At 41.1% G+C, this 23,198-nt stretch overlaps 2 pseudogenes; one reads left to right on the forward strand and one right to left on the reverse strand.

Moving 5' to 3' along the window:
* Nucleotides 1–4,725: 4,725 nt before the first annotated feature.
* LOC127204917 (cytochrome c oxidase subunit 4 isoform 1, mitochondrial-like) lies at nucleotides 4,726–18,820 on the forward strand (annotated as a pseudogene).
* Nucleotides 18,821–21,066: 2,246 nt separating this feature from the next.
* LOC127204919 (peptidyl-prolyl cis-trans isomerase A-like) lies at nucleotides 21,067–21,687 on the reverse strand (annotated as a pseudogene).
* Between the last annotated feature and the right edge of the window lie 1,511 nt (nucleotides 21,688–23,198).

Here is a 23,198-nt window from a genome sequence, read left to right on the forward strand (position 1 = left end):
ATGAAAGCACTGAAGGAATACAATGTTTAAAATCTTGAGTTCCCAGTTCAACCAGTTACATCACTGAGATTTTTCTGGACACAAGAATCTCCTGTGGAACGTGAAGAGTTCAAATTACTCAGTCACCCACAGCTAACCCTTCCCTGCTGCCCTGTCCACTGCATCCGTAGCACACCCAGATGCTCAGCCTCGATGACCTCCAAGCCTCTGGTCTGCTTCTTTCATTTTCACTTGTCTGCACTTCTTTTTCCTGTTAACACAGATGATCCAGAGCTAACTCTCTAGTTGATTCAGCCAAAAATCACCTGGCAGCTCTGCATCCTATGTGGTGTACCATACACATAACAGTACCACCAAAGAACCCTCAAACCAATCGAGATGAGTGGCCTCCGACGTCCCACAGGATTTACAAGAGCCCAAAGGATGTGCAGGCAAATAGATCATCTGCTTTTATTTATTCCGTCATGTCCCTTTTAAACTTATTTTTGAGGCCCATGTTTTGTACTGCATTTAATATAGCAGAAACCCTGTAGGTATGCCATTTATAAATTAGTATATAGCCATTAAAGCACTGTGCTAAAATATTTAGTGTCATTACTTCTAAGAGCATGTGGTCAGAAACAAACAAAAAAGTTCATGTCAGAGGTCTTAGCTAGTATTTCAATGACCAGAGAAAAATTAACAATAAAATAAAAATGAAAAAAAAAAATGAAAAAACCACTAACTACTTATGACCTAGTACTGTGTCTGACTACCACCTGGTTTTTTTAAATAAAGTTTTATTAGGACATAGCCACATCCATCCACTTACATAGTATCTAGGGCTAGTTCAGAAGATGTCTCCAAGACAGAATGGCCTGTAAGTCCTAAAATATGTACTGTCTCTGGCCTTATAGATTAAAAAAAAAAAAATTGCTGACCCTTGATCTAGACTAGGGGTTCTCAACCTGCTGTGACATTTCCTCATGTTTTGGTGACTCCCATAACCATAAAATTTTGCTACTACTATGTGATTATAATTTAACATGTGATATGCAGGAGCTCTAACATGTGACACCTTCATGGTCCCCAGATTGAGAACCACTGGTCTAGACTAACCTCATTTCTATGGGTGAAGGTACTGAAAGCTGGAGATGTGGAGTAAATTGTCAAAACAGAACTAGAATTATGTGCACTCCTCAAAGCATCCTTCAGCCAACACCTTGTGGAGAGCACGCCCCTGTCATCTGCATACCTATGTTCTTCCATAAAAAACTGACATGTGAACCAAAAGTCAACTTTATCCACAAGTGGCTGCTTTCACCCATGTCCACCTACTTCCCTTGTGCTTCTTTAACCCCTGGCCAGCTTGCAGCACCTTCCTTTGAACAACAGCGGGTGGCGTGTCCCTGCCAGAAGAAGCCATTGTGCTCCACTTGACACTGAATTTCTTGAAAGACCAGGAGATGCTATAGTCAATAACATGATTAATTATAATGGTGGGATCGTCAGGGGCCACCCTCTGGCCACCCGCACTCCTTCAGCCACCATGCCTACAGACTCACTAAGACATGCAGGTATGGCCAGATGAATCCCTTCTCATTAAGGTAAATGAGCCCGGGGCTGAGCTTTGTTCTAGACTTACTTGAAGTCACTTCTGTAAGTGTGCTTCTGCACCTATAGCACCAGCGTCATCTGATTTATGCTTGCTACAAGTATCAATTGTCAATTGGGCCTTATCCCCTAATTATTGAATAGGGATTCCAGGGGGTGTACCATAGACATCTGTTGTTATCGTAAGTGTTCCTGATAGATGGTTTAAAGGACAGGCATCATAACCGAGGATGAAACCAGAAGAAAAGATGCACCCACTACTGCCTTTCCATGAAGCCTTTACCCTGCCAAAACTCACTTTATATGTCCAGGTCCCCACAGAGAAATACTTCTTCTTTGACTTCAACATAGCAACAAATATGAGTAAGCTTTGGCTGCTGAATAGAAAAGACATAACAGCTTGCCCAGTGACCAAAATAACTGGCCTCAATTATGCTCACTTTGGGATGCTCCCTGTATTTTGTAATTGTTTATTAGGGTCCTGGTGTTATGTAACTCAGTGCAAAAGTGGGTCCTATATATCTACTCCAATGAATAACTAACCAACACTATGCTGTGGTCCAATAAAGAATATAAGTTTTCAGCTAAAATAGTTGCCAACTATTAAGAAGATGCAATCTGTGCGCTTTGAAAAGTTGCTATGTGGGAACGTTATCATTGGGAAATTTAACAGATGGGAGGGGTGAGGATGTTTTATTGGGAAACTGGTGTTTGAGCTAATCTGGCTGCAGGATTAACTTTTTAGAGGTGGGCAAAAGCACTCTCCTGTTAGAGGAAAGTGTATGCGAAAGTGCAGAGGCAGAAGAATGACGCTCTGAAGAACCGGAAGCCGACTAGCGGGCTAGAGCACAGTGTTGGGATGCTTGTGACACAAGGGGAAGTAGAGGGCACGAGATGCACCCAGAGTGGTGCTCACTGTTGTGACAGATCACTAAAACTGTGGTGTGCAAGCCTAGAAGGAAGCCAGAGGAGAGTCACCGCTGTGTTTGTCCAGCCAGGACATAAACATAGTTAGAGGAGTAAGGGGTGGGAGAGAAGCAGACAGATGCTGGACCACATAGATTTGTGATAAGGGTTTAAGAGGCATGAGGTGGTCAAGGCTGATGCCTTCGCTTCTGCTGTAGGGACCTCACCGGTGCCCACACACGACACATAGTCTTCCTCTTCAAGAAGACGGAAAAGAAACAGGCTGAGGGAAAGGGAAAGAAAAGAACATTGCAAATGCTAACGGAAGGCAATGTTTTAAGAATAACAGATCTCTACTCTTAAAGAACTCAGGAAGAATTGCCAAGTTATAGGACTTGAGCTGTGAGTCCTGGTGAGGACTGTGCTGTAGCTAGAAAACATCCCAGGTTTTTCTTCAGGAAAAATTTTTTTTTACTCTATCCTTTTAAATCTTATTTCCAATTGTAGAGACTTTCATTTTTTTCCCCCTGAGGATTGATAAAGTCATTAAAATCTAATCAAACAAAAAGTTATGTGATCAAATCCAGTGGTGTCTGTAAAGTATATGACAGAAGTCTGGGCTGCCTAAGATTCCCTCCCAGAATCCTCATCACACTTCAGACTTTTTGGCAGCACTGTAAATATCTTAGTTCTAAGACAACTAATCTCAGCACTTCCCATGAGGTCTTTCAAATGTTGCCTCAAGTAAAAACCTATTTCAAGCCAATGGTGATGGCATGTGCCTTTAATCCCAGCACCTTGGAGACAGAGGCAGGCAGGTCTCTGTGAGTTCGAAACCTGCCTGATCTACAGAGCAAGTTCCAGGACAACAAAACCCTGGTTTTTTTTTTAATTAAAAACAATACAAAACAAAAAACCCAACCCTACTTGATACTCAAGCACCCACGCAGATAGAGATAACAAGTTGGCCATTACAACAAAAGTCAGGCAGCACTAAAAGTTAAGGCTGGCTGCCAGGGCCAGAGCCTAAACCCTCTTCTTTTTCGTGTCCCCCAGCAATGCAAGTGAAAGGTCAAGCATAAGCGTGTAGTGTAGCTATGGACTGAGAAGCAATACAATACAATACAATACAATACAATACAATACAATACAATACAAGGGAGACGCACGTACCTACAAAATCTATATATTCAATGCACTTAGGAGCTGTATGCTTTTTTTTTCTTTTTTCTTTTTTATTAATTTATTCTTGTTACATCTCAATGGTTATCCCATCCCTTGTATCCTCCCATTCTTCCCTCCCTCCCCTTTTCCCCTTATTCCCCTCCCCTATGACTATTCCTGAGGGGGATTACCTCCCCCTGTATATGCTCATAGGGTATCAAGTCTCTTCTTGGTAACCTGCTGTCCTTCCTCTGAGTGCCACCAGGTCTCCCCCTCCAGGGGACATGGTAAATGTGAGGCACCAGAGTATGTGAGAAAGTCATATCCCACTCTCCACTCAACTATGGAGAATGTTCTGACCATTGGCTAGATCTGGGTAGGGGCTTAAAGTTTACGGCCTGTATTGTCCTTGGCTGGTGCCTTAGTTTGAGCGGGACCCCTGGGAGGAGCTGTATGCTTTTTAAGGATCTATGTTATACTCCACCAAAAATAAAATGAACACCAACAGAAATATTGTTTGATTTCAAGATATTGACCCTGAGTTACAGGGCCAGAAGCTGATACAAATTCTGCCAAAACTGTTAGCTTCTGAATGATTTCTTTGGCAAGAATGGGGGGGTGGTGGGGGGGGGACAGGGGAGACATGGCAGAAGTAGTTGGCCTTCAAGTTCCGGCACTAGGCACTAAAGAAACATCAACTGGGCTTGATCACAACAATCCAATGAGCTAGTGACAAACCCTCACAGATGAGGAAGTTGAGACTCCAAGGCATTGCATAGCTTGCTACACATATCGAAGTCAAACACCAGTGAGCTTTTTTAGTAAGCCCAATGAGATAGGGAGGTAAAGAAGCCAGCATTTGAACTATGCAAGGATAATCTTTCCACAGTGCACAATAGCACTGTGCCAACAGCAGATGCCCACTGCCTCTGGCTCTTACAGTCTTTCTGTCCCCTTCCTTCCACCATGATCCCCGAGCCTCGGGGGGAGGGAGCGTGATGTAGACGCCCTATTTACAACTGAGCTCTGCGCAGTCTCCCATTCTCTTCATGATGAGCCGCCATGGGTCTCTGTATTAATGTCTATGGGCAGAAGGGTAAGAAGTTAGGGTGCAGCTTGTTATGTTTATTCAGCAAATTAGCCAATCTGGGCGAGGGTGACTTAAGACACCATGGGGTGTTTGGTCCAGCTAATGGTCCCAAGCCTGTGGGGCAGGCCTTAAGCATAATTGGAAAGTAGTTTCTTCCACAACACGCCACTATTGCAAAATTACACACATCTTGCCATGATGGTCATTATTGTAGATCTCTAGGTAAACAGCTGAGTATAAAATACCTGACCTTTTATTCTATGAAAATTTTATATACAGATATAGTGTATGTCGATCATAGCCACCCCTCACTCCCCCACTACTTCTCCTAGGACCGCCATCACAGCTACCCCCACAAACTCCATATCCTGCTTTTAAAATTCTTTGTTTATTTTAATCCACGAAGTCTAACAAGTGCAGCCTGCATGCTCATGAGTATGAGGCTGCCCACAGATTTTTTTTAACCTGACAATTAGAACCAGGAAAAAAAAATGCTTTCTATCTAAAGAAATTTTCTCCAGCTGTTTCAGTAAGTTAATATATAATTATATTTAAATGAGTGTGCCATCTTTTTTTGGTTACCTTTTCTAACTGTGTTTTCTCTTGGGTCTGCACACTTGCTAGACTCTCATTAGCTCAAAGATTTGACTGTTTTCTATTACGTTGGTAGATACTCATATAATTCACAAATAAAGGTATTTCCCCATTAGCTCTCCAATTGTCATAATGCTTACTTATATTTCTTTGCATATTGTAGTGCACTGTTTCTAATGTTGAATACTTGTGTTAAAAGAGGTACAGTTTTCTTTAATGGGAGTGTCCTAACTTTAGATTCGTGTTCTCTTTGCCTGTATGTCACACTCTCATGGGTCTCCTCTGTATTTTCACTGTACGTGTTATTTACTTTGGAGGGAAATCTCGGAGGAAAATGGGCAACAAAGTTTCAGGTTCATGTCCTTCAGGCATGGGAAATGGATGTAGAAGAGTGGAGGGATGCAAGGATGCAGGGATGCAGCATCTGAACTCAGGAGCATCTGAGTGCAGGGGATTCCCAGACAGCTGTGAGAGGACAGTGAACATCTTCCCATCCACACGCCACCAGCGTGAAAGAGGCAAATGCCACCTTCAGGGCAGGAGTGTAGGAGACCCCCATGAAGCATTACCCATTCGCTAGGGAGGCAGTGCCACGCTAACGATTAGGTATAGGATCCATAATCCGGCACTGCCATGGTATAGAATCCATAATCCGGCACTGAAAATATGCAGAGACAAAGAACATCTTCCTACAGATGGACCTTGCTATCTATCTGAGTTAGTGATCTAGAAGGCAGAACTGGCTCTAAAGAGATGATCCCTACATTAGCAAACTTGTATTTTGGAATTAAAATCAATGGGTTTTTCCACCTTTTTCATTCAAGTAGGATACTGATGCTAAGTATTATTCTGTCCTGGCCTACAGCATCAACACTAGTACCTACTAGAGATCTGAAAAATCGGTAACACCTTCCCCCTGAAGCAGGAAGTGTTTAATCACCCCTAGCTTTTTCTGACCTCCAATCCCTTAATTTCCTTTAGCACACACAACACTTCAGCCTATATTAATGCTCACCGCCTAATTGGTTACTGAGGGGCTAAAGCACAGACAGAATTTCATAATTTCTATGAGTTCATACTTGTTACTGTACTTAAATTAGGGCCAGTGGGATGATTCAGAAGGTACAGGCACTTTTCATGCAAGTTTGATAAAATGAGTTTAATCCTCAGAACCCACATGAAGGTGGAAGGAGAGAACAGACTCCTCAAAATTATCCTCTAACCTTCACATGCACTCCATAGCAGGCACATGTGTGCACACACATGCACGAACACACACATACACACATGCACACACAACACACTCACAGAAATGCATACACTCACACACACACCACATACATACAAACACACACACTCAAACTCACCCAACACACACACCCTCACAAACACACATACATATACACAGTCCCCCCACACAAACACACATACACACATACATACAATTAATTAATTAATTGCACATGTACATGTACTAATAAAATATTTTCAAATGATGAAATATATAGGGAACAAATAGGACAAAAGCACTGTGCCTTTTTAAAAAATGAAATACATTTATATTACTCATTAAGTGTGCTGACAATTAAGTCTATAGTATCAGAAAGTTGTAGATTTAATTAATCCTACTTTTAATTAACCTGATAGCCATTGCTGTAGGCCTTCCTGGGAAAGCTGTGCTAATGGATGAACCAGACATCGCAGATGTGCATCTGCCCAAGTTCCACTTTTTCCCTATCGACAGTTTTCAAATATCCCATGCTGAACAGCACTGTGGGTGCGCTGCTCCCACCCAGGGCCTGTGTGCATCAGGGAGCAGCTCAGCATTCCAGCTCAGGGAGTCCTCCAGCCTGCAGACAGGGAGGGCAGGCAGACTCCATAGGAAATCAGAGAGGGGAGCTTCCCCTAGTGCACAAGCAGGTTTTTAATGACTTAGATTGAAAAGGGGAAAAAAGACAGAGCCGAAGTAAGGTATGCCTCTGAGACTAAGACCACAACAACGTGAACAGAAGTAAGTGAAGCGTTTTATGTGGAACTGCCAAAGGAGACCTGGCCAACACTTCCCCCGAGTTACTAAATCCCTAGCAAGCAGAGGTTGCCCCCAAAGCAGGCGATAAAATGGGTTTCTGTAGCCTCGCTTTTCTACCATAAAGCTTGGTCCCTGGTAGCTTCTTACAACTAGTGGTTTCTTTTTTTAATCACAACTTTGTGCTTAGAAAAATATTCACAGCCAAAATATTTTAAAAGATTACCATTCTTTCCCAGACTGCTTCCTTGTCTTTTAGAACTTTTGGCAACTAACGCATCACAAGTTGAATTTCATTCTGCTTTTCTTCTGGGCAGTACAATATGCACATTTCATAGTGTATAAATAGCCTGACAGATATGTTTAAAAAAATGAACATTTTGTTGTAAACTAGCAACTTCTTTTAAGGAACAAAAGGCCTCTGCCACCCCAGAAATGTCCCCTTGCTTTTTTCCCAGGAAATAATTAAGAGGCAGCCATTCTGTCTTTTTCCATTCTTAAACAGCCTCATTTGGTTTTGTCTTCTAAAAATGTAAACTGGGCATGATGGCACATGCTTTTAAAACCAGTGCCAAGGAGGCAAATGTGTATGCATCTCTGAGTTTGAGACTAGCCCTGTCTACATGGTATGTCCCATGCTAGCCAGCCAGGAATACATACTGAGATCCTATCTCAAGAAAAAAAAAAAAAAAAAAAAAAAAAAAAAAAAAAAACAACAACAACAACAACAACAAAACACAAAAATGTTATCATATATGTACTTTTTTTCTAACTTGTTTCTCGGCAATGTTGTTTGTGACTTTCCTGCATTTGTGTTTCACAGCAGGTCTTTCATTTTTCTTCATTATATTCTATTGTGTGCATATGTCACATTTGAGTTTTTAGTGCTATTTATGAGCATTTGTGTTATCTGTAGTTTGGGCTCTTACAAACAGTGTCATTATAAATATTCTCATGCAAACCATTATGGCATGTTTTATTTCTGCCTTTAAAATAAAGTGTTTTTGATAAAAAGTAAAAAAAAAAAATACTGTATTTCAAAACATAGTTCTATATCATCATAAAATTATACTCTAAAATTTTTAATCATATGATAAAACAGTACTTTTACTAAAAAAGAAGTATCAATAACAACTCTTAAAAGGTTGTTTTGAGGCAGGGTGGGTTGGCACAGGTCTTTAATCCCAGTAGTCAGAAGACAGAGAAAGGCACAGATCTCTGTGAGTTTGAGCCCAGCCTTGTCTACATAGTAAGATCTAGGCCAGCCAAAGCTACATAATGAGACCCTGTATTTAAAAAATAAATAAATAAGGAAATAGATAAATAAATGAATGGTTGCTTTATATGTGTGCATGTTCATGTGAGTATGGGTACAAACGTGCCATGGCACATATGTGAAGTTCAGATGATGAATGATTTCAGGTATCAGCCCTCACTTTGTACCTTGTGTGAGACGGGGTCTGTCTTTCATTGCTCACCACACTTGTCAGGCTAGCTTCCCTGAAAGCTCCTTGGGGTTCTTCTGCCTTTGCCACCCATCCTGCTGTAGAAAGCAGTGGGATTACAGACATGTGCAACTGTGCCCAACTTTAAGTAGGCTCAGGTCTCATACTTGAGTGGCAAGTGCTTTATTCCCTGAGCCATCTTCCCAGCAGCGTATCATCTTTAGGTGCAACACATGCTTTTGCAACCTCAGATCCTTTTCATTTCCCTCCATTGAAAAACAGACAGGGATCCAAGATGGCGGTGCCAATCACGTGCCACCTCTGATCAGCAGGACGACCAGGATTGCACAGAGACCTAAAGACCAAATTGAGATCTACAAAAGACCAGCGCTGCTGATTCCCAGGTGAGAGGGATTCACACTGTGTGGAGGATGGGTGGGTCCAACACCTGGCCACCCAGCTAAGCCACAGAAAAGTCCCGGGAGATAACGCCCATTAGTCACCATCTTGAGAAAAACTATATGAGACATCCGTGAAGCTTTGTGCTCTCACCACCCGTCTGCTGCTTACCTGATCTAGGACACAGAGCAGACAGGCAGAGCTGAGTCCCATCGCTGGCCACAATCCATATTATCTGCCATCCTCCAAACAGCTTTGGGCTTGGATCTCTCTCTCTCTCTGATTGCCCCCTGCTTCCTGACCTAGCCCATCTGAGTCACAAAGCACACAGGCAGAGCTGAGTTCGGGCACCAGCCACACTCCATATTAGCTGCCATCCTGTGAGCAGCTGCGGGCTTGGGGCTTGGATCTTGCTCCACCCACTTAAAGCTTGCTGGCCTGATGCAGCTAGGACACGGAGCAAACAGGCTGAGCAGAGACCTGCGTGGACCACAATCCACGTTAGCTGCCATCCTGCTAGCAGCTTCAAGTTCTGTTCTCTCTCGGCCTGCCTGAAGCCTACCGGTCTGACACAGCTAGGACACAGAGCAGACAGACAGGCTGAAAAGAGGACCTGAGCGAGCCACACTCCACATTAGCTGCCATCCTGTGAGCAGCTTCGGGCTCGGATCTCCCTTTGCCCACCTGCAGTTTACTGGCCTGGCCCATCTAGGCCACAGAGCAGACAGGCAGAGCAGGGGCCACACTTCACATTACTTGCCATTCCTTGAGCAGCCTTAGGCTCAGATCTCTCTCCGCCTGCCAGCCGTGAACTGGCCTAGCACATCTGGGAAACAGAGCAGATAAGCAGAACCCTACCATCTCGAGAAGGCCTTCTGAACCACCCCAGCAGCTTTTGGCTCAGATCCCTCTGACCCCCACAGCTACCTACCAGCCTGGCCCATCTGGGATACAGACAGAAAGACAGAGAACTGAGTCTGGCATGGGCCACACAACTCACGTTTTCTATCATCTCAAGAAGGTCTATGGGGAACATTAGCCCTTTGGGCTTGGATCTCTTGCAGTCTCCTAGCTGTTTACTGGCCTAGCCCATCTGGAACACAGAGCAGAGAGGCAGAGCCCTGCCATCTTGAAAAGGACTGTAGGGCACCTGAGCAGCTTTGGGCTTGGAACTCTATCAGTGTATATCTCTCCTGCCTGACCCAACTGAAATACAGACAGGGCAACCAGATGAGCTGAGCTGGGTGGAGGCCCTAACACCCAATGTCCACCATCCTGAGGAGCCCTATGAAGAGCCCGAGCAAACAGCCTTAGACTTGGAGCTCTCATTGCTTCCTTCCAAACTGCCTGGCCCATGTGGGACACAGACAGCAACCCCATTGTAGGAACCCCTAGGCCTGATAGCACCAGAGACAACCAGGTGCCTAGAGGCCAGCACAAGAAAACTAGCAACACAACACAAGACCATATAACACCACCAGAAACCAGTACCACAGCAAGCCCTGGAGATATGAACACTCATGAGGTGCAAGAAGAATTGAAAACTGGGGTAAAGGAAATGATAGAAGCCTTGAAAAAGGAAAATAAATCACTCAAAGAAATTCTGGAAAATACATACAAACAAATGAAAGAATTGAATAAATCCTATAAAGAACTACAGAAAAAGACATCCAAACAGATGACGGAAACCCTATAAAGAATTACAGTAGATTTCAATCAAGTGGGAGAAAGAAATGAATAAGACTATTCAAGACCTAAAGAGGGAATTAGAAGCAACAAAGAAAACACAAGCAGAGGCAATCTTAGAGTAGGACAACTTAGGGAAGAGAAAAGGAATGACAGGCACATGCCACACCAACTGAATACAAGAAATGGAAGAGAGAATCTCAAGTGTGGAAGATACAATTGAAGTTATCAGTACATCAATCAAAGAAAATGGCAAAACTAAAAAGTTCCTGACACAAAACATCCAAAAAATCTGGGATAATATAAAAAGACCAAATCTAAGAATAGTAGGAATAGAAGACTCCAAACTCCAAGGTCCAGAAAACATTTTCAACAAAATCATAGAAGAAAACTTCCCCAACTTAAAGAAAGAAATTCCCATAAATATACAAGAAACCTATAGAACTCCACATAAATTTGACCAGAAAAGAAAATCCTCCTGTCACATAGTAATAAAAACATTAAATGTACAAAACAAAGAAAGGTTATTAAAAGCTGCAAAAGAAAAATGTCAAGTCACATACAAAGGCAAACCCATCAGAATTACACCTGACTTCTCAACAGAGACTATGAAAGCTAGAAGGGCTTGCACAGAAGTCATGCAAACATTAAGAGACCAGAGATGCCAACCCAGAATACTATACCCAGCAAAACTTTTCAATCACCATAGATGGAGAAAACAAGATATTCCATGAAAAAAACGAAGTTTAATCAGTATCTAGCCACAAATCCAGCCCTACAGAAGGTACTAGAAGGAAAACTCCAACTCATGGATGCTAACTACACCCAAGAAATAAATAAATCCACATCCACATCCACAAATCCAAAAGAAAGGAAACACACACACACACTTTCCCACCACCAATATCAAAATAAAAGGAACTAACAATCACTGGTCATTAGTATGTCTCAACACCAATGGCCTCAATTCCCCAGTAAAAAGATACAGGCTGACAGAACGGATGTGAAAACAGGACCCATGTTTCTGCTGCATACAAGAAACACACTTCAGCAATAAAGATAGACATTAGCTCAGAGTAGAGGGTTGGAAAACAGTATTCTAAGCAAATGAATCCAAGAAGCAAGCTGAAGTAGCCAGTCTAGTATCTAATAAAATAAACTTTTAACCAAAACTAATCAAAAGAGATGGAGAAGAACACTTCATCCTCATCAAAGGAAAAATATGCCAAGATGATGTCTCAATTCTGAACATCTATGCCTCAGATGCAGGAGCACCCACATTTGTTTGTAAAATCTTTTTAAAGCTTAAATCACACATTGAACTTCACACCTTAATAGTGTGAGACTTGAACATTCCACTGTCCCCAATAGACCAATCATCAAGACAGAAATGAAATGGAGAAACAAGGAAACTAATAGACATCATGAAGCAAATGGACCTAACTTGTATCTACAAAACATTTCACCCAAACACACAAGAATACAGCTTCTTTTCAGCACCTCATGGAACCTTCTCCAAAATTAACCATATACTTGGTCACAAAGCAAACTTCAACAGATACAAGAAAATCAAATAATCCCTTGTATCTTATCAGACAACCACAGATTAAAGCTGGATCTCAACAACAGAAAGCCTACAAACTCATGGAAATTAAACAACTCTCTACTCAATGATCTCTGGATAAGGGACAAAATAAAAAGAAAAACTACAAACTTCCTAAAATTCAATGAAACTGAAGGCATAGCATACCCAGACTTATGGGACACAATGAAAGCAGTGCTAAGAGGAAAGTTTATAGCACTAAGTGCCTTTATAAAAAAAACTGGAGAGATCACATTCTAGCAACTTAACAGGTCATCTGAAAGTTCTAGAACAAAAAGAAAAGAAGCAGACACACCCAAGAAGATTAGACAGTTAGAAATCATCAAACTTAGAGCTGAAATCAATAAATTAGAAACAAAGAAAACAATTCAAAGAATCAATGAAACCAAGAGCTGTTTCTTTGGGTAAATCAAAAAGATAGACAAACTCTTAGCCTAACTAACTGAAAGGCATAAGGAGAGTATCCAAATCAACAAAATCAGAAATGAAAAGGTAAACAATTTTCTTGCTAGCCATCAACTTTCAAAATTGAATCAAAATCAGGTAACCAAATTGAATAGTCCTATAACACCTAAGGAAATAGAGGCAGTCATCAAAAGTCTCCCCCACCTCCCCAAAACAAAAACACAAAATCAAAACAAAAAACAAAACCAAAAAACAACCCAGGACCAGATGGATTCAGCACAGAATTCTACCAGACCTTCAGAGAAAAAGCTAATACCAATTCTTTTCAACTATTCCACAAAATAGAGTCATAAGGAACATTACTAAACTTGTTCTAGGAGGCCACAGTCACCTTGATACCTAAACCACAGAAAGACTCAACAAAGAGAGACAATTTCAGACCAATTTCTCTAATGAACCTTGATGCAAAAATACTCAAAAAATATAAACAGAATTCAAAAATATCATTCACCATGACCAAGTAGGCTTCATCCCAAGCATGCAGGGGTGGTTCACTATACAGAAATCCATCAATGTAATCCATAATATAAATAAATTAAAAGAAAAAACACCTGATCATCTCCTTAGATGCTGAAAAAGCATTTGACAAAATCCAATACCCATTATGTTAAAAGTCCTGGAGAGAGCAGGGACACAAGGTACATAACTAAACATAATAAAGGCAATATACAACAAGCCTAGAGCCAACATCAAACTAAATGGTAAGAAACTTAAATCAATTCCACTGAAATCAGGGACAAGACCCAGGCTGTCCACTCTCTCCAAATCTTTTCAATATAGTACTTGAAGTCCTAGCTAGAGCAATAAGACAACTAAAGGAGATCAAGGGGATACAAATTGGAAAGGAAGAAATCAAACTATCATTATTCACAGATGATATGATAATATACATAAGTGACCCAAAAAACTCTATCAAGGAACTCCTACATCTGATAAACATGTTCAGCAAAGTGGCTGGATATAAAATCAAGTAAAAAAATCAGTAGTTCTCCTGTATACAAATGACAAACAGACTGAGAAAGAAATTAGGAAAACAACACCCTTCACAATAGCCACAAATAATATAAAGTATCTTGGTGTAAATCTAACCAAGAAAGAGAAAGACTTGTATGAAAAAAAACTTCAAATCTCTCAAGAAAGAATTTGAAGAGGATTTCAGAAGATGAAAAGATCTCCTATGCTATGGATCAGGAGAATCAATATAGTAAAAATGGCCATCTTACCAAAAGCAATCTACAGATTCAATGCAATCCATATCAAAATACCTACACAATTCTTTACCAACTTTGAAAGATCAATTTTCAACTTCATATGGAAAAACAAAAATCCCAGGATAGCTAAAACAGTCCTGTATAATAAAAGATCTTCTGGAGGAACCTCCATCCCAGATCTCAAGCTGTACTACAGAGCAACAGTAATAAAAACTGGCGTAGAAATAGGCTGGTTGGTCAATGTAACTGAATCAAAGACCCAGAAATAAATACACACACCTATGGATGCTTGATTTTTGACAAAGAAGCCAAATCCATACAATGGAAAAAAGATAGCATCTTCAATAAATGGTGCTGGTTGAACTGGATGGCTACATGTAGAAAAATGCAAATTGATCCATATCTATCACCCTGCACAAAACTGAAGCCCAAATGGATTAAAGACCTCAACATAAAACAAGACACACTGATTCTGTTAGAAGAAAAAGTGGGAAAGAGCCTTGAGCTCATTGGCACAGGATACAACTTCCTGAACAGAACACCAACAGCTCAGGCTCTAATATCAACAATTAATAAATGAGACCTTATAAAACTAAAAAGCCTCTATAAGGCAAATAACACTGTCAATAGAACAAAATGACAGCCTGCAGACTGGGATAAGATCTTCACCAACCCTATATCCAACAAAGGGCTAATATCCAAAATATAGAAAGAACTCAAGAACCACCAAACCAAATAACCCAATTAAAAATGGGATACAGAACTAAACAGAGAATTCTCAATAGAGGAATATCGAATGGCTGAGAAACACTTAAAGAATGCTCAACATCCCTAGTTATCAGGGAAATGCAACTGATAATGACTCTTAGATTCCATCTGAATGGCAAAGATCAAAAACTCAAGTGACAGCACATGCTGGCAAGGATGTGGAGAAAGTGGAACACTCCTCCATTGCTGGTGGGTGTGCAAATGTGTACAGTCTGGTGCTTTCTAAGGAAATTGGAAATAATTCTACCTGAAGACCCAGCCATATCACTCCTGGAAACATACCAGAAAGTTGTTCCATCATACAACAAGGACATTTGCTCAACTATGTTCATAGAAGCTTTATTTGTAATAGCTAGAATCTAGAAGCAACCTAGATGTCCCTCAACTGAAGAGTAGATAAAGAAATTGTGGCACATTTACACAATGGAACACTACTCAGCTATTAGAAATAAGGAAATCTTATTTGACAAGTGGATGGAACTAGAAAAGATCATTCTGAGTAAGGTAACCTAACCCAGACCCAGAAAGACGCGCAAGGTATATCATTCATAAGTGGATATTAGTCACATAATACTACAACACAGAGACTGATGCACCAACCAAGGACCACATATGTTGTGGACGTAGACACACAGATGTAGTAGATAGACAGTACACTCTCCTTGTGGGTCCCATATATAGGGAGTAGGGACTACTTCTGACATGGACTCTGCCCCACCCCAATTTTGATCACTTTCCCCTGGCAGGACGGCCTTACCAGGCCACAGAGGAAAAAGATACAGGTAGTACATATGAGACTTGATAGGTAGAGGTCAGATGTTAGGAGAGGAGGGCTCTCCTTAGGAGCTAGGGATTAGAGGGAGAGAGAATGAGGGAGGGAGGGAGGATTGAGAGGAGATGAGGGAGGGAGATAGAATCAGGATATGAAGAATTCAAACTGCAGAACAAGGAATTATTATTAGATGCCATTGTTCATATGGTATGAATGAATATTTACAGATGTCTTTTTTTCTGTACATACAAAGAGCAGAGAACCAGCCTTAATTATTCTGTGTATCACACACACCTTATACACCTATAATTTTAAGACTGCATAATGTTTGTGAGAAATTATGTGCTTTCAGAACAGAAGAATGGGACACTGATGCTGGATCAGACCTGACAGGATTCATTCTTCTCAGCATGCTAGACACTGACATCCTACATCCTTCATGTTCCAGCACCAAGTATTTCAGTTGTTATGCCTCATCTGAACAGGACAGCTCCCAGGACAGCTTTGAAGAAAGCTTCCAATCCCAATTGGTTGAGCATCTTAGACTGTCCTACTCAGGACTCTAATTAAGCCTAGAATTTCTCAACATTTAGAAACTGGACTACAAAAGCTATTCCTAGCTTGTTTAAGCATTTTCCCCAATTTTATTTGAGCCCCTAGAGAGGTATTATTCATCCCAAATCAGCCAGAAGAAACCTTAAGAGAATGATGCCCCATTTCCCTTAAGAGGAATTAGGTAGGTTTTGAGTGATCGATGTTTATTTTCATTGGGAGTTGGTTATAAGATGTTATTGGTCTTATTTAGAGAGAAAACAATGTTGGATGTAGGATGTATCTCCTTTTCTTATCTTTCATGTTTAGGTTTGGAGATAGTGGTTGAAAAGAAAGAAGAGGAATATAGAAATATATAGAGATGATAGGACAAAGAGTAGATTAATGAATCTACTCTGCAACTTACTGCCTTAACTCACAAGGTTATTTTTAATTCACTGATATAGAATTTTATATCTAGATGCTAAATAAGTTTAATTTTAGATACATTGGTATAGAATTCAAATTTAAGATTATTCTTTACACAATATATATATTTCTACTCTAATGTGCAGTATTGTACCCATACAACTCAATTATAATACAAGGCTTACTTCCAGTACTTTGAAACTGCTATTGCAGGCTGTTTAGGATAAGTAAGTTATACAAGTTAATTGCTAGTTGATCAAATCATGGTCATATCAATTATTAGTCTATTTTTATCACAGGAATATACATCCTAGGTGTAACAAATAGGTATGATTCTATAGAAAGATAAGGTAAAATAGTTAGATAAGGGCTTCAAAAATCTTAGAGACATACAGAATATGGCATTTAAAGTTGTTTTTATTATTTCAAAGACACATTTACAATGAGACAGGTTAACTCCTGGCAACACCCAGACTACCTCAAAGAAGATGATGAGCATCAAAGAACCTCCATATTGAAATGGCTTCAAGTGAAGCAAACCAGCCACTGGTCAAAATGTGCTAATTTCTATCACAGACAGAATTCTGCCTAAAAACAGGCAAGCTTGGATGCAGGCAGAGTTGATGGACAAACTCTGCCAAGATAGGGTAAGCAAGTTCTCAATAGTTTCTGCCTCACAAATATGTCTGGCAGATATGTTGGGCCAAAAGGCTGAAGATGATGCTCCAATGTTATAGAGAGTTTTGGGTGACTATTCAGGCAGCAAACTGTCTCTGCTACCATCTCATTTGAGAAGCTGCTAATCTGCACTCCCTGTATACTCAGGTAATTACTTTTATTCCTTCTCAAGTCTCTGATAGGGTTGAAGACCAGATAGCCTAGTTTTACAATTAAGCTTAGTTGTTTAGGGATTAAGATGTTTTAGGTCTAAATAGATGTTTTAAGTTTATAATGATGAGACATGATAGGTATTAATTTACGTTCAGAATTTTAGACACACCAAGATAGGAAAGATGTTTTCTCCAAGGTTGCCAAATACAAATAACCAAAACACTATGAATGTAACATACATATAATTCCTGATTGTTTTGTGGTTCTTCTTGCTGTAGGTAGTTTATTATATATATGTATGTAATAATATAAATGTGTGTGTAAAAAAATAGCTAATAAAAAATTAAAAAAAGAAAAACATAACTATGGTACAACCTAGTATCCTGCTATTAGGCATATATACAAAGGGAATTAAATCAGTACATCAAAGAGACATCCATGAGTGAGCACCTGGGGTGTAGATGGTGGTCACAGAGATTGCCAGGGCAGTGGTGGCAGAACATTGGCTACCCAGGCACTTAGCCTAATTGGCAAGAGAGCCATTCCCATTTCTGTGTGTGTTTGAGCACATGGGAGTGTTCTGAACAGTGAAGCCTATGCTCCCCCTACTTAATGTTGATCAGTGTGACTGCCCCTTGCCTGATGTGGCCCAGGTCAAGATGCTATCTGCCAGCTAGAAGACCCTGAAGGAAAGGGAGAAGGCCAACTGGAGCAGCCTGTCCAGGGATGAGAACATCTAGTTGTACTGCATCCACTTTAATGAGAGCTTTGCTGAGATGAACGGGAGCACCAGTGAGCGGGAGACAGCTGTGGGCACGGTCATGTTCTTCATGGGCTTCACCAAGGAGTGGGAGACAGCTGTGGGCATGGCCATGTTCTTCATCGGCTTCACCAAGGAGTGAGAGACAGCTGTGGGCATGGCCATGTTCTTCATCGGCTTCACCAAGGAGTGAGAGACAGCTGTGGGCATGGCCATGTTCTTCATCGACTTCTCCAATGAGTGAGAGACAGCTGTGGGCATGGCCATGTTCTTCATCGACTTCTCCAATGAGTGAGAGACAGCTGTGGGCATGGCCATGTTCTTCATCGGCTTCATTGCTCTCATTTTGATCTGGGAGAAAAGCCATGTGTATGGTTCTATTCCTCATACCTTTGATCATGACTGTGTGGCCATGCAGACTAAGTCACTGCTGGACATGAATGCCAACCCCATTCAAGGGTTCTCTGACAACTCAGACTTCAACAAGAACGAGTGGAAGAAGTTAGACCCACTGCTTGTCAGCACTCTCCCTCTCTCAGCACGCTAGAAGCCACTGTCCAGTGGTGTTGCTAACAAATAACCAGTGTGTGTGTGTGTGTGTGTGTGTGTGTGTGTGTGTGTGTGAGAGAGAGAGAGAGAGAGAGAGAGAGAGATCCATGTGGATTATAGCATTATTTATAATAACCAAGATACAGAAGTCCTGGGTGTCTATTGATGATAGATAAGGAAATAAATAAAATGTGGTGCTTACATGCTATAAGATTCTACTTAGTTCAATAAAGAAGGACACTTGGTGATTTGTGACAGTGTGGACAAACAGGAAAACTTAAGTGAAATAATAAAGCCACAGGGGGGAAAAAAAACCAAACAAATACCGTCTGATGTCCTTGTCACTGGATCTGAGAACATGAGTTTGTAGAAGCAGATCGGTAAATGGTGACTTGGGGGCTGGTGAGAGTGAGGCAATTAGGGAGACTGTTGGGTAAATGTGAGGCACAAATTAAGGGACCTCCTGTACAGCATGGTGCTGTAGTCAGTAGCAATTCATTTGTAAACTTGAGTGTTAGTAAGGAAACGTATCTTTAAGTATTAACAGTAGGCTGAAATTGTATATGACTTAAATATGCACATTCTGGGACACACAGAGACTGAGTTCTTCACAAGAGCAACAGTCCCATGACTGGGACTAAATTTGTATCTCTAAACCACTCACGTTGGCTCCACACAAGACACTGACACCCAAACCACAACCAAGAGTGATATTTAGAGGATTTAAGAGCTTGAGCTGCAATGAAATGTGTATGCCATGTTATCTCTGTCTTCTCTTTAGTTCAGATCTTTAACTTATGATATCACGATATAGAGAGGAAGTCATGCCCACAGGCCATGCCCAGTTCATGGTCCACATTGTATAAACTTTAAATTATGAATGGCTTCACATTTGTAAATACTTGGAAGAAAATCAGGAGAATACTTTGCAGCAAATAATATAAAATTGTAATGCAAGTTATATGATATTAAACTGTCAGTGTCTTTAAATAGTTTTCTTGGCCCATAGCCACACACTTATATGCTTTTTTAAGATTTATTTACTTATTATGTATACAGTGTTCTGTCTTCATGTACCAGATCTCATTACAGGTGGTTATGAACCACCATGTGGTTGCTGAGAATTGAACTCAGGACCTTTGGATGAGCAGTTAGTGCTCTTAACCTCTGAGCCATCTCTCCAGCCCCAACACACTTATATTCTTATTGTCTCTGCCTGCTTCCATGAAATAATAGCTGCTGGGCGTGGTGGTGCATGCCTTTAATCCCAGCCCTGGGAGGCAGAGGCAGGTGAATTGCTGTGAGTTTGAGGCCAGCCTGGTCTACAAAGCAAGTCTAGGACAGCCAAGGCTACACAGAGAATCCCTTTCTCAAAACAAACAAACAAACAACAACAAAAAAAAGAAAACCCAAATAATAGCCAAGTTAAGTACTTCTTGCAGAGACCATCTCCTCAGTACTGCCTAAAACATATATTCTCTGACTTTTCGCAGGAAAAAAAAATCTGCCAAATTGTACACTGTACAAAGCCTGGCCATCACCATCCTCCAATTTGAAAGCTTTGTATTTCACAATGCACTCTGTATAATCCAAATGAGGTATCATTAAAAAGAGTGAAGTCAACATTTGTAGTGGATTTTGTGGATTAGTCCTCACTTCAAAGGTTCTGACATGTTTCCCACATACAATACTCTCCTGTGTGAGTCAGGTTAGCATCTGAGATTGGATTGGCCCAGGGTGATATCTACAGATCGACACATAATATTCTTAGGTTTAATTGATAGCAACACTTAAATCTTTGAGCAGTATGCGCATATCGAGACAAAGGTCCTTGATCAGAGGCTGTTTGCCTCATCTGGAGCTGGGAATGCCCCTGGGGCTTTGGGGCTCCTAATGTCTGCATTCTGCATGAAGGTAAGAAGGACTCTAAATGAAAAAGGCAAGAAAAGTACTGAGACAAAAAGACACAGAGACACTCACAGGATGCCTCAGCCAATTGCATCTTTCCTTTCATATTCATGGAAATAACAGACTGATCTACTCATTTTTTTCCTCCTACTTACTTTTTATTCATAATCATAAACTTAACTCTACAATCCAGCTAGACTTGGAGGGGAATCAGGAAAGTATGGAACCCAAAGAACTTCAGTGAGAGCAGAGATTACGGGGCACTCTGAGCAGATGGGATGGAGACTCTCTCCTGAGCTACAGAAGGAACGGTCTGGTGGGTAATATGCCTGCAAGTCAAAAGAGTTGTCCACAGTCGGAAATGGTCATCTTCTTGCTGGTCTTGGCATTCCTGGACCCAAAGCTCTCCATGGCTTCCATGATGCTCATGCCTTCTTTCACCTTCCCAAAGACCACGCTTGCCATCCAGCCACTCAGTCTTGGCAGTGCAGATAAAAAACTGTGAACCATTTGTGTTTGGTCCAGCATTTGCCATGGACAAGATGCCAGGACCTGTGTGCTTCAGGATGAAGTTCTCATCTTCAAAATTTTCACACCTGTTGCCAGTGCCATTTTGACATGTGAAGTCACCACCCTGGCACATGAATTCTGGAATAATTACGTGAAAGGAGGAACCTTTATATTCAAATCCTTTCTCTCCAGTGCTCAGAACACGAATGTTTTCTGCTGCCTTTAGAATGTTGTTTGCAAACAGCTCAAAGGAGACAACGCACACAAGGGCTCACCATCAGCCATGATGTTGAAGAAAACGGTGGGGTTGACCATGGCTGCAGGGCTCACCATCAGCCATGATGTTGAAGAAAACGGTGGGGTTGACCATGGCTGCAGCAAGCAGCAACAGGGTACAGCAGCATTTGCAAAGCGTCTAGTCAGTTTTTTATACCACAAAACCGTCATGTACCTGGAACAGCTTTTCATCTAATTTCCTGCTCAACAGGCTGTTCCATCTGCTGATATTAAAGACCCAACACTAAGCAGTTTTAAAAACCTTTCCAGTCTATTGAGATGGGGTTAAGGAGTGAGGACTGGAAAAAGAAATGCTCTGACACACATATGACAAAAAGTATCATTTTGTCTAAATAGTGACCTAACTGGTTAACAAAGCAGGCCTGACATTTCCAAAGCAACACTATGAAAATGCTTGTAACTTAACCATATAAGCCACCTCAGCCTTCTCAGAATGGCACTTGGGAGCAGAGAACAGGCCAGCCAGGCAGCAGTTCATTACCAGATTGTTTAAAAGGTAAAAGATTCATTGATTTCTCCCAGATAAAAAACAAAAACAAACAAATGAAAACAACAACTACAATAGAAATTGGCTAAATGAAGAAGAGTTTATTTTGACTTGAAAAGAAAATTATTTATTATAGTCTCAGAATTCTCCAATTAGCCATAAAACATAATCAAAGCATGTTCCTTTTCTCTGTGCAGAGTCCGTAACAAGCGACAAATACAAAGCTTCAGCTTGTATGAGCCCTTAATGCTTGCTGTGGGATAAATTGCAGCCCCACAGAAGCTAGCATTTCCAAATGAAACTATCATGGGAAACTTAAGGGAAAAAAATTGCAAACTGAAATTATGTGGGAGTTCAGTGGAACCTAATGTATTTTTCTAGAAAGTTCTCAGTTCCTTCTCCTAATAAGGCACACAGATCTGTCCCACTAATTACAGCAACTGTTGGGTAGAGATTGAAGCCATTACTGGATTTTCTCAGCTGCAGGAAAAGTACCTAAAGGAGAAAGTTCTGTAACTTGGGCCAAAATGAAATCTACCAATACCAATCATTGAGTCATCACTGCATCTCCGAGAACTTAGTAGACAGACATGACAGTGGGATGAGCAAAAGAATTCACAAGAAAGTGAGCGCATCTGGAGAGAGGGCAAAACTGGAAGACTTCTCTGAAAACACACCCACAGAACTGACTGAGGACTCTGACAGCATGTTTCAACGGCCACGTTTGCTATGGCCAAGCAAGGTAAGAACAGAGAAGAGAAAGTGTGGGATTGTCTGTCTGTGGGATCTCTCGGGTGTAACAGGCCCCTTTTGTGCAGGATCCAAGGACTCATCTCAACCAGTGCTCAGTCTCTCATACAAGTCTCTTTACTATGAACGAAGTGGGTCTACAGATGCATCTCAAGGGTAGAAGACATGCAAGACCCTCGTTCATTTAAAAAAAAAAAAAAAGAAAAAACTTAGAAATATAAGGGGAAACACCAAAAGGAAGGCATAATTTGGACCCCTTACGCAGGCTCTTCCATCCAGCCACTCCACATCAGCTCCGCCTTCTCACCAGCCTGGGTCACAAAAGGTGAACAGGCAGGCAAGCTCTGCTCTTCCACTCCCATCACACACTTTCACCACCAATCAGGGGAAGGATTTCTCAATGTACCATGGGCCCTTCGGCAAT

This window comes from Acomys russatus, chromosome 21 (genome assembly GCF_903995435.1).
Source record: "Acomys russatus chromosome 21, mAcoRus1.1, whole genome shotgun sequence".
In the NCBI taxonomy this organism is placed as follows: domain Eukaryota; kingdom Metazoa; phylum Chordata; class Mammalia; order Rodentia; family Muridae; genus Acomys; species Acomys russatus.